This window comes from Arachis hypogaea, chromosome 14 (assembly GCF_003086295.3).
Source record: "Arachis hypogaea cultivar Tifrunner chromosome 14, arahy.Tifrunner.gnm2.J5K5, whole genome shotgun sequence".
NCBI lineage: Eukaryota > Viridiplantae > Streptophyta > Magnoliopsida > Fabales > Fabaceae > Arachis > Arachis hypogaea.
In genome coordinates, this window is record NC_092049.1 from 107,017,299 (window position 1) to 107,028,085 (window position 10,787).

A 10,787-nucleotide genomic window follows, 5' to 3' on the forward strand; every position below is an offset into this window, starting at 1 on the left:
CTCTTGGGTTCTAATCAACGATTCACATCGTCTCTCCTGACAACAGAGCATCTGAATCAGAGATTAACCTTCGTGGTATAGGCTAGAATAAAGGCAGCATTCCTGGGATCCGAAAAGTCTAAACCTTGTCTGTGGTATTTCGAGTAGGATCTGGGAAGGGATGACTATAATGAACTTCAAACATGTGAATGTGGGGCGCAATTAATAGTGCGCAAAAGGACAATGGTCCTATTCCGATGTTAGCGGGAACCGACAGATGATTAGCCCTGCGGTGACAGCACAGATGGATTTGTTTTCATCCAAGAGGATCATACAGCTTGCCATGGAAGGAGGTAACGCAGGGTTAGAAGAAGGGAGTAGGAAAGCAGAGGTTCAAAAGCAACAAAGCATCTCTATACGCTTATCTGAAATTCCCACCAATGAATTACATGAGTATTTCTATCTTAATTTATGTTTTATTTATATTTTAATTATCAAAACTTTATAACCAATTTAATTTGCCTGACTGAGATTTACAAGATGACCATAGCTTGCTTCAAGCCGACAGTCTCCATGGGATCGACCCTTACTCACGTAAGGTATTACTTGGACGACCCAGTGCACTTGCTGGTTAGTTGCATTGGAATTGTGAAGAAGTGTTGAGATCACTAATTTGCCATATCAAGTTTTTAAATCACACTTTCGTGCACCAACATCCACCACTCAAGTTCACCCAAACACCCAATTTCCCAACCAAGAGTGTGAAAAACTAAGCAAAAACCCAACCAAGCATTTTGTCAAACACTTGGTGGGCATGTAAATAAAGCATGGTAAAATGACAAGAAATATAAATTCTACAACTACCAAAAGCAAGAAAATTAAAGAGGACAACTCAATAAAACAATAAAGAGGCATGAAACATAAAATTGCATTAAATGTAAATTAAAGTAACAACAGTGCAAATACATAAAAGTGGCAAAAATGGAGAAAATAACAAGATAAAGTAAGAAAATTAAGACAATAAAATAAGGAAAGGTAGAAGAAACTAGAGTAAAACAAGAATCAAAAAGGAAAATTACAAGGAAAGTAAACTAAGAATCCTAATTTCTAGAGAGAAGGGGGAGCTTCTCTTTCTAGAAAATGAACTACATTATGCTAAACTAACCCTAATTGCTCTCCCCTTTCACATGGAGTGAGGCCTTGTCTAATATAGGGAGAATCATCTTCAGAAGGTCCAATAACTGGGCTCTGGAGGACCAGAAATTGCCCCCAGCGATTTCCATTAAGTGAGTCACATGCTGGGACATGTGCGGACGCACAGGTGTGTGCGTCCGCACACATGCTGATTTACACTATGGTTCCTATTTAGTTTGGTACAAAACTAACAAGAGATTCCAATTAATCCGAAACAAGCCTTAGGGCCAAGGCAAAGAATTAATGCACTATGATCAATGCCCAAAGAATTGAATTGAGATTTTCAAAACTAAACAACAAACAACTTGCAAGAAGATACAATATAATGCACAAGAACATAAAATTGAGCGACCGAACCCTTCACCGGATGTGTATTCACTCAATTCGCTCAGTATTTAGGGCTTAATCACTCAATTCTCTTTTAGTCATGTTTCTCAAAGATTTGCAAGTCATCTAACAATCAACAATTATTTAGTGCATGCATACAAATATCATGAGGACTTTCATGGTTGTAATGGGGCTAGGGTCAAGGTAGGATGCATATGGTCAAGTGGACTAGAATTTGAATCTTTGATCAACCTAAGCTTCCCACTTATCCTATGACAACCTATATAATTCAAAGCTAACCTAACTACCCATTGTTCACTTTTTCACACACTCATGTATTCTATTTTTTATCATTACACATATGCATTGATTCTTATTGACTTCACTTTGGGGTATTTTGTCCCCTTTTTATTACTTTTCTTTTTCTTTTCTTTTCTATTTATTATTATTATTATTATTATTATTATTATTATTATTATTATTATTATTATTATTATTATTATTATTATTATTATTATTATTATTATTCAAACTAAAATATATACAAGAACATCAATGCATATGGTTTAACATAATTCATACATGAGTATGTACCCAATTCCCATATATATAAAAACACCCTTTTATCCCAACCATTATTCCCAAACTTCCCAAACTTAAATGATAATTACACTCACTAGCCTAAGCTAATCAAAGATCCAAACAAGGGACATTTATTGTTTTTCGCTTAAGGCTTATGATGTGCTAAAATTAAAAACAAATGGGTTTAGCATAGGCTCAAGGTTGGCTAACAATGGAAGATAAAAGGTAGGCTATTTGGGTAAGTGAGCTATTTAAAACAATGGCCTCAATCATATACATGCATTCATACACAAAATAATGGACATATAGAATCATGCAAATCAAAGATTACAATCATGAAAGGAGTTTATCACACAAGAACAAACTTTATGGTTGAAGATGTGCAACCATGCAATTAAGGCTCAAATCTCACAAGGTATGTTGTTCTAGCTCTTTTCTATGTTCTATGAAAAATACTTCAAGCAAGTTTGAAAAATAATTTCTCAATTCAATCAATGGCATGCCCTAAAAGGAATTTCATGAAAATTTCTTGTTGTTTTTACCAAACTTATTTAATCTAACATGCACATACAAATATTTGCTACCATGATACTATGAGCATTAAATTGACGAAAAAGAGCAAAAAGGATATTGCAAAGTGTCTAAGAAGAGAAATTTTTACCCCCTTGAAGTTGGCGATCCTCCCCTACACTTAAATAGTGCACGGTCCTCCGTGCTTGCACATGATCCATGGGTGAAGGACTATGAGGCTCCACCTTCAGCTGGTGGGCTCCAGGCGTTCCGGTTGCTGTGTAAACAGATACATAACAATTGAGGCAAAGTAAGTTGTGTGGTATGATAAAAGACAATGCGTAGTATTCTAAGTGTGCACGATTTAGAACACCCACATCGGCGGGGTAAAAACAACAACCACCTATTCAAAAGAAATAGCACATATTCCTCAATGAAGTAGCCTAGGTTGCAAGTAAATAATAAGTAAGCTTAAGGCACAAGCAACCCTAGGTAACCACAAAAGTGAATTGAGTATTTGATATTGGTTATTGAAATTGTGCACGTGAAAGCACAAGATTAATATAAAATAGCACAATAAGCAACAACCAACCCCATAATGAACGGAAACTCCTTATTCATCATGAAGCATAATGAAAAAAAGGTCACAAGGAGAGGTACTTGTTACAAAAAGTGCTCATCTTGATAGGAATCAAGTTAAGTCACTCAAACAAATGCAAAGCATTAACAAGGAACAAGTACTGGACATGTGATGAATTTGATATGCAAATCATGATGAACAAGTAAATTCAACTCAAATCACTTAATCTAATGCACTTATATAATTTGTCCTAGTGGTACAATCAAAATATGAGTAGCCAAACCCACTAGGTACTTGGTAAGCGAACGCAATGTATAAGGGCATTGGTGTAAATATCAAGTAAGAAGCGACCCTATCAAAATTAATCAACACTTGTAATTTATTCACTTAACAGGCAAGTAAAGCAAAAATAATGAAATGCAAACAAAATAGACATGTACAAGCATAAAATAGGGTGAAAGGGGAAGAAGAGAGAGGAAGAGAAAAGAAGGAAAGAAGTAGAGAGAAAGAAGAAGGGAAAAGAAGCATAAAAGTGAGAAAACAGGGGCGTGCGTATGCACAGACACGTGTGCATACGCACACAATGAGAAAAGGGGAAGGTGTGCAAGCGCACCGGCTATGCGAGCACTCTCGGCAGAAGAGGGATTGAGAGGTGTGCGTGCAGACAAGGTCGTGCGCACGCACAGAACACCCCTTTTTTTTGGCATGAAAGATCATGTGTGCGTGCGCACACAGGTCCGTGTGCACGCACAAGAGCGAAAAGGGGTATGGGGTGCAGGCGCACAGACTATGCTGACGCTCTCACCAGAGGGGTCGCTCATTTCCGTGCGGACGCACACGTTCGTGCGGCCGCACAAAGAGCGCAAGAAGGGAGACTCGTGCATACGCACACAGCAGTGCGCACGCACAGGTCACAAAATAGAGGGAGGTGCACGCGCATAGGACGTGCTGGCGCTGTGAATAGAGGGCATATCAAGAAGTGTGCGGATGCACAAGCTTATGCGGCTGCACAGGTGGCAAAAAATGCAGTTTTGTGCGTACGCACAGCATGGTGCGCACGCACATATGGCCTGTTTCACAAAAAAAAAATTTCCTTAATTTTTTTTCTTTAAAATTCTAAGGTATTTAACCTTAGCTCATCCCAAATCAACCCCAAAACATTCAAACATACAAAATTTCATGTCCCATATGCAAATTTACCTACTAAACTAAAAATTAAACTAATCCTAAGCAAACTAAAACAAATAAAAATGCAATTAAGGCAACTTATTAATCAAAGAGAAGAGTTGGAGCAATGTTACCATGGTGGGTGTCTCCCACCTAGCACTTTGGTTTATTGTTCTTAAGTTGGATTTATGGAGATCTCTCTTCAAACCCCTTTTGAAATCCCACCCAAGCTTGTATTCTCCAAGGCTTTTGAGACTCCAAATCTTGTACACCCATATCTTGTTGTCAATTCCTTTCATTCCATCTAGGTAACAAGCACTTGAAATTCCCAATTCCTATACACAATAGCAACAAAACTCACAATGCAATGGGTGAGAATTCATAGAATAAAAAGGAAACAAAACCAAAGGTAATAAGAACAAATAAAATGAACTCCAAAAACTAGCAAAAACAAGCAATCAATCAAAAATAACTATTCACATATTCACATATTTACAATAGCCAATAACAAGAACCATTACAAGTCCCCGGCATCAACGCCAAATTTGACGATGACTAAAAGCATGGGTTATGAATTTGATTATCAAAATGGAATAGGCGTTGTAAGTATAGTCCAAACCCAACAATTGATCATCAATCAAATGTCAACACAATACAAAACAAAATAAACCGAGAGTATTTAGCTCCCGGGTCGTCTTCCCTAGGAGTTGCAATAAAGTGCACAATTATTGGCTATGAGAGAGATCATGGGGAATTGGGAATGCAAGAGAGGGCAAGTAATGTAAATAGCAAGAAATTAAGGTGCAAGAAGGTAACTTAACACGCAAGAAATTAAAAGTCAAAGCAATCAAAGAAAGTAATAAAAGGGAAATTAAATGCTAAAAAGAGCTCTTGGCAAGGATTGGGTAATGAGGGCTTGCTATCCTAGTTGTGGACCACAAACATGGTAATTGTGTGTGGATTAATCCCAATTAGTTAACCCTACATCGAGGATAAGTCAACTAGGCATAATTAATCTCAATCCCTAAGTCCTAAGTCAACACTAAGGGGGTCACTTAGAGTCAAGAGAAACCAAATTAATTAACAACCCTCATGATGAGCAGATAATTTATACCCTTTTTGGCATTTTTTTACATAGTTTTTAGTATGTTTTAGCTACTTTTTATTATATTTTTATTAGTTTTTATTCAAAAATCACATTTCTAGACTTTACTATGCGTTTGTGTGTTTTTCTGTGATTTCAGGTATTTTCTGGCTGAAATTGAGGGACTTGAGCAAAAATTTGATTCAGAGGCTGAAAAAAGACTGTAGATGATGTTGGATTCTGACCCTCATACACTCGAAGTGGATTTTCTGGAGCTACAGAAGCCCAATTGGCGCGCTCTCAATTGCGTTGGAAAGTAGATATCCTTAGCTTTCCATCAATATATAATAGTTCATACTTTGACTGAGATTTGATGGCCCAAACTGGCATCCAAATGCACACCAAAGAATTCTGGCGTATAACACCAGAACTAGCACTAGAACCAGCGTTTAACGCCCAAAATGGCACCCCAGCTGGCATTTAACTCCAAGAACAGCCTAAGCACAAAAAAGCTTCAATGCTTAGTCCAACCACACACGAAGTGGGCCCCAGAAGTGGATTTATGTACTATCTGCATTTAGTTACTCATTTTCTGTAAACCATGCTATCATAGACTATTGTACACATTTGGAGGCTAGCCTCACGGCCATGCCTAGACCTTCTTTCACTTATGTATTTTCTACGGTGGAGTTTCTACACCCCATAGATTAAGGTGTGGAGCTCTGCTGTTCTTCATGAATTAATGCAAGTACTATTGTTTTTCCTTCAATTCACGCCTACTTCTTCTCCAAGATATACTCTTGTACTTAATTCAGTTAAGTCTGAATAAAGGGGTGACCCGTGACAATCACCCACTATCTTCGTTACTCGCTTAGCCAAGATCCGCGTGCCTGACAACCATAAGCGGTCTACATGATGTTCAACGTAGTCATTGGACGACAGCCGGAGTATATTCTCTTAGATATCTAATACACGGGCCGAGTCCGTGAGATTAGTATCTTCGTGGTATAGGCTAGAACCATTGGCAGCATTCCAGGGATCCGAAAAGTCTAAACCTTGTCTGTGGTATTCCGAGTAGGATCTAGGAAGGGATGACTGTAAAGAGCTTCAAACCTACGAATGTTGGGCACAAGTGATAGTGTGCAAAAGGATCAATGGATCCTATTCCGACGCTAGCGGGAACCGACAGATGATTAGCCATGCGGTAGCTGTACCTGGTATTTTTCATCCGAGACGAGAAATCCAATAGTTGATTAGCCGTGCAGCAACCGTAGGGGACCATTTTCACTGAGAGGATCCTATAGCTTGCCATGGAAGGGAGCATGCATGGTTGGAAGAAGGCAATAGGAAAGCAGAGGTTCAGGAGCAACAAAGCACCTCCAGATGCTTATCTGAAATTTCCACCAACGAATTACATAAGTAACTTTATTTTATTTTCTGTTTTATTTATCTTTTAATTATTAAAACATCATAACCATTTGAATCCGCCTGACTGAGATTTACAAGGATGACGATAGCTTGCTTCAAGCTGACAATCTCCGTGGGATCGACCCTTACTCACGTAAGGTATTACTTGGACGATCCAGTGCACTTGCTGGTTAGTTGCATCGGAGTTGTGAAAAGTGTGAATTACAATTTCGTGCACCAAGTTTTTGGCGCCGTTGCCGGGGATTGTTCGAGTTTCGACAACTGACGGTTCATCTTGTTGCTTAGATTGGATAATTTTATTTTATGTTAAAGCTTTTTATTTATTATTTTCGAAAAAAAATAAAAAGAATAATATCAATAATAATAGTTAATTTTCGAAAAATTCATCAAAATTTTTAAGAATGAATTCCATCTTCAAGCTTCATGATGATATGTTAAAGCTTGGCTGGCTATTAAGCTATGCCTAAATCTTTTGGACCGGAGCTTTAACTTATCATGTTCATTGGATTGTTGTATGTATTTGTTATGCTAAAGCTTGGCTGGCCTTCTGGCCATGTCTAACTCTGTTGGACCGAAGCTTTAGAATAACATTACATCAACTTTGAGATTCTCATTTATAATTCTATGCTAAAGCTTGGCTGGCCATTGGCCATGTCTAATTCTTTTGGACTGGAGCTTTAGACTAACATTACATGAATCCTGGAATTCTTATTAAAAATTTTGAATTTCTTTATCTTTTTCCAAACATAATTCTCGAAAAATACAAAAAAAAATTGATAAAATCATAAAACCAAAAATTTTATGTTTCTTGTTTGAGTCTTATGTCAAATTTTAAGTTTGGTGTCAATTGCATTTTTTTATTTTTCTTGAAAAATTTTCGAAAAATTCATGCATGTGTTCTTCATGATCTTCAAGTTGTTCTTGATGATTTTCTTTGATTGATCTTTAATTTTTTTTGTTTTGTGTCTTTTCTTGTTTTTCATATGCATTTTTGAATTATTAGTGTCTAAAGTTTAAAAATTTTTAAGTTTGGTGTCTTGCATATTTTTCTTTTCTTAAAAATTTTCAAAAACATGTTCTTGATGTTCATCATGATCTTCAAAGTGTTCTTGGTGTTCATCTTGACATTCAAAGTGTTCTTGCATGCATTATTAGTTTTGATCTTAAATTTTTATGTCTTGTGTCATTTAGTTATTTTTTTCTCTCCTCATTAAACATTCAAAAATAAAAAATAATATCTTTCCCTTATCTCACTCATAAAATTCGAAATTTTGAGTTGATTTAGTCAAAAAGTTTTAAATTTTAGTTGTTTCTTATTAGTCAAGTCAAAATTTCAATTTAAAAATTCTATCTTTTCAAATCTTTTTCAAAAATCAAATCCTTTCATTTTTTCTTAATATTTTCGAAAATTTTAAAAATTGATTTTCAAAATCTTTTTCTTACTTTTAGTTCATGATTTTCGAAATTAACACTAACATTTAATGTTTTGAGTCAATCTTTAAATTCTAAGAATCATATCTTTTAGTTTCTTGTTAGTCAAGTCATCAACTTTAATTTCAAAAATCAAATCTTTTTAATTTCCTTTTCAATATTTTTCAAAATAAATTTCAATCATATATTTTTCAAAATTCAATTTCAAAATCTTTTCTAACTTCATATCTTTTCAAAATTGATTTTCAAATCTTTTTCAATTAACCACTTGATTTTTTTTTGTTTGATTGATTATTATTTCTTATCTTTTTCAAAACTACCTAACTATTTCTCTCTCTAATTTTCGAAAATAATTAACATCTTTTTCAAAAATCTTTTTTATTAACTAATTGTTTTAAATTCTAATTTTATTCTCTTAATAAATTCGAATTCTAACGAATAATTAAAATAAAAACAAAAATATTTTTCTTTTCTTTTAAATTAAAATTCGAATTTCTTCCATCTCTCATCTCTTTCTATTTATTTTATTTAATTACTAACACTTCTTCTTAAAATTCGAACCCCCTCCCTCTCTCTGTGTTCGAATTCTTCTTACTTTATCCCTACCTCATTCTTCTATTCTTCTACTCACATAAATGAATCTCTATACTGTGACACAGAGGATTCCTCTTGTTTTCTGTTCTCTTCTTTTTCATATGAGCAGGAACAAGGATAAAAACATTCTTGTTGAAGCTGATCCTGAACCTAAAAGGACTTTAAAGAGGAAGCTAAGAGAAGCTAAAGTACAACACTCTGGAGAGGACCTAACAGAAATTTTCGAAAAAGAAGAAGTTATGGCAGCCGAAAATAATAACAATGGTGGAGATGCAAGGAAGATGCTTGGTGACTTTACTACACCCTCTTCTGACTTCTATGGAAGAAGCATCTCAATCCCTGCAATTGGAGCAAACAATTTTGAGCTTAAGCCTCAATTAGTTTCTCTAATGCAGCAGAATTGCAAGTTTCATGGACTTCCATTGGAAGATCCTCATCAGTTCTTAGCTGAGTTCTTGCAAATCTGTGATACTGTTAAGACCAATGGGGATAATCCCGAGGTTTAAAGACTTATGCTTTTCCCCTTTGCTGTAAGAGACAGAGCTAGGACATTGTTGGACTCACAACCTAAAGAAAGCCTGAACTCTTGGGAAAAGCTGGTCAATGCTTTCTTGGCCAAGTTCTTTCCACCTCAAAAATTGAGTAAGCTTAGAGTGGAAGTCGAAACCTTTAGACAGAAGGAAGGTGAATCCCTCTATGAAGCTTGGGAAAGATACAAGCAATTGATCAGAAGGTGTCCTTCTGACAAGCTTTCAGAATGGAGCATCTTATGTATATTCTATGATGGTCTGTCTAAATTGTCCAAGATGTCATTGGACCACTCTGCTGGTGGATCTCTTCATCTGAAGAAGACACCTAAAGAAGCCCAGGAACTCGTTGAAATGGTTGCAAATAACCAGTTCATGTACACTTCTGAAAGAAATCCTGTGAATAATGGGATGACTCAGAAGAAAGGAGTTCTGGAGATTGATACTCTAAATGCCATATTGGCTCAGAATAAAATATTGACACAGCAAGCCAATATGATTTCTCAGAGTCTGACTGGAATGCAAGCTGCATCCGGCAGTACTAAAGAAGCTTCCTCTAAAAAAGAAGCTTATGATCCTGAGAACCCTGGAATGGAAGAAGTGAATTAGAATCCTATGGAAACACTTACAATCCTTCATGGAGGAATCATCCTAATCTCTCATGAAAGGATCAATAGAAGCCTTAACAAGGCTTCAATAATAATAATGGTGGGAGAAACAGGTTTGGCAATAGCAAACCTTTTCCATCATCTTCTCAGCAACAGACAGAGAATTCTAAGCAGAGCCTCTCTAACTTAGCAACCATAGTCTCTGATCTATCCAAGACCACTCACAGTTTCATGACTGAAACAAGGTCCTCCATTAGAAATTTGGAGGCACAAGTGAGTCAACTGAGTAAAAGAGTTACTGAACTCCCTCCTAGTACTCTCCCACGCAATACAGAAGAGAATCCAAAAAGAGAGTGCAAGGCCATCAATATACCCCACACGGCTGAACCTGCAGAGGAGGAAAGACAGTGATTTCCAGTGAGGAAGACCTCAATAGACGTCCACTGGCCACTATGGAGTTCCCTAATGAGGAACCAAGGGAATCTGAGGCTCATATAGAGACCATAGAGATTCCACTGAACTTACTGTTGCCATTCATGAGCTCTGATGAGTATTCCTCCTCTGAAAAGGATGAAGACATTGTTGAAGAGCAAGTAGCTTTGTATTTAGGAGCAATCAGGAAGCTAAATACCAAGCTATTTGGTAATGAGACTTAGTAGGATAAACCTCCATTGCTCATCAATGAACTGAATACTTAGACTCAACTGAAATTACCGCAGAAGAAACCGGATCCCGAAAAATTCTTGATACCTTGTACCATAGGCACCATGACCTTT

General features: G+C 36.4%; 1 non-coding gene across 1 annotated transcript; it reads right to left on the reverse strand.

Annotated features, from left to right (window-relative positions):
- Window positions 1-9,520: 9,520 nt before the first annotated feature.
- Window positions 9,521-9,628, reverse strand: LOC112745520 (small nucleolar RNA R71). Its single transcript, XR_003173444.1, has one exon. It is a non-coding gene; the product is annotated as a small nucleolar RNA R71 (small nucleolar RNA).
- Between the last annotated feature and the right edge of the window lie 1,159 nt (window positions 9,629-10,787).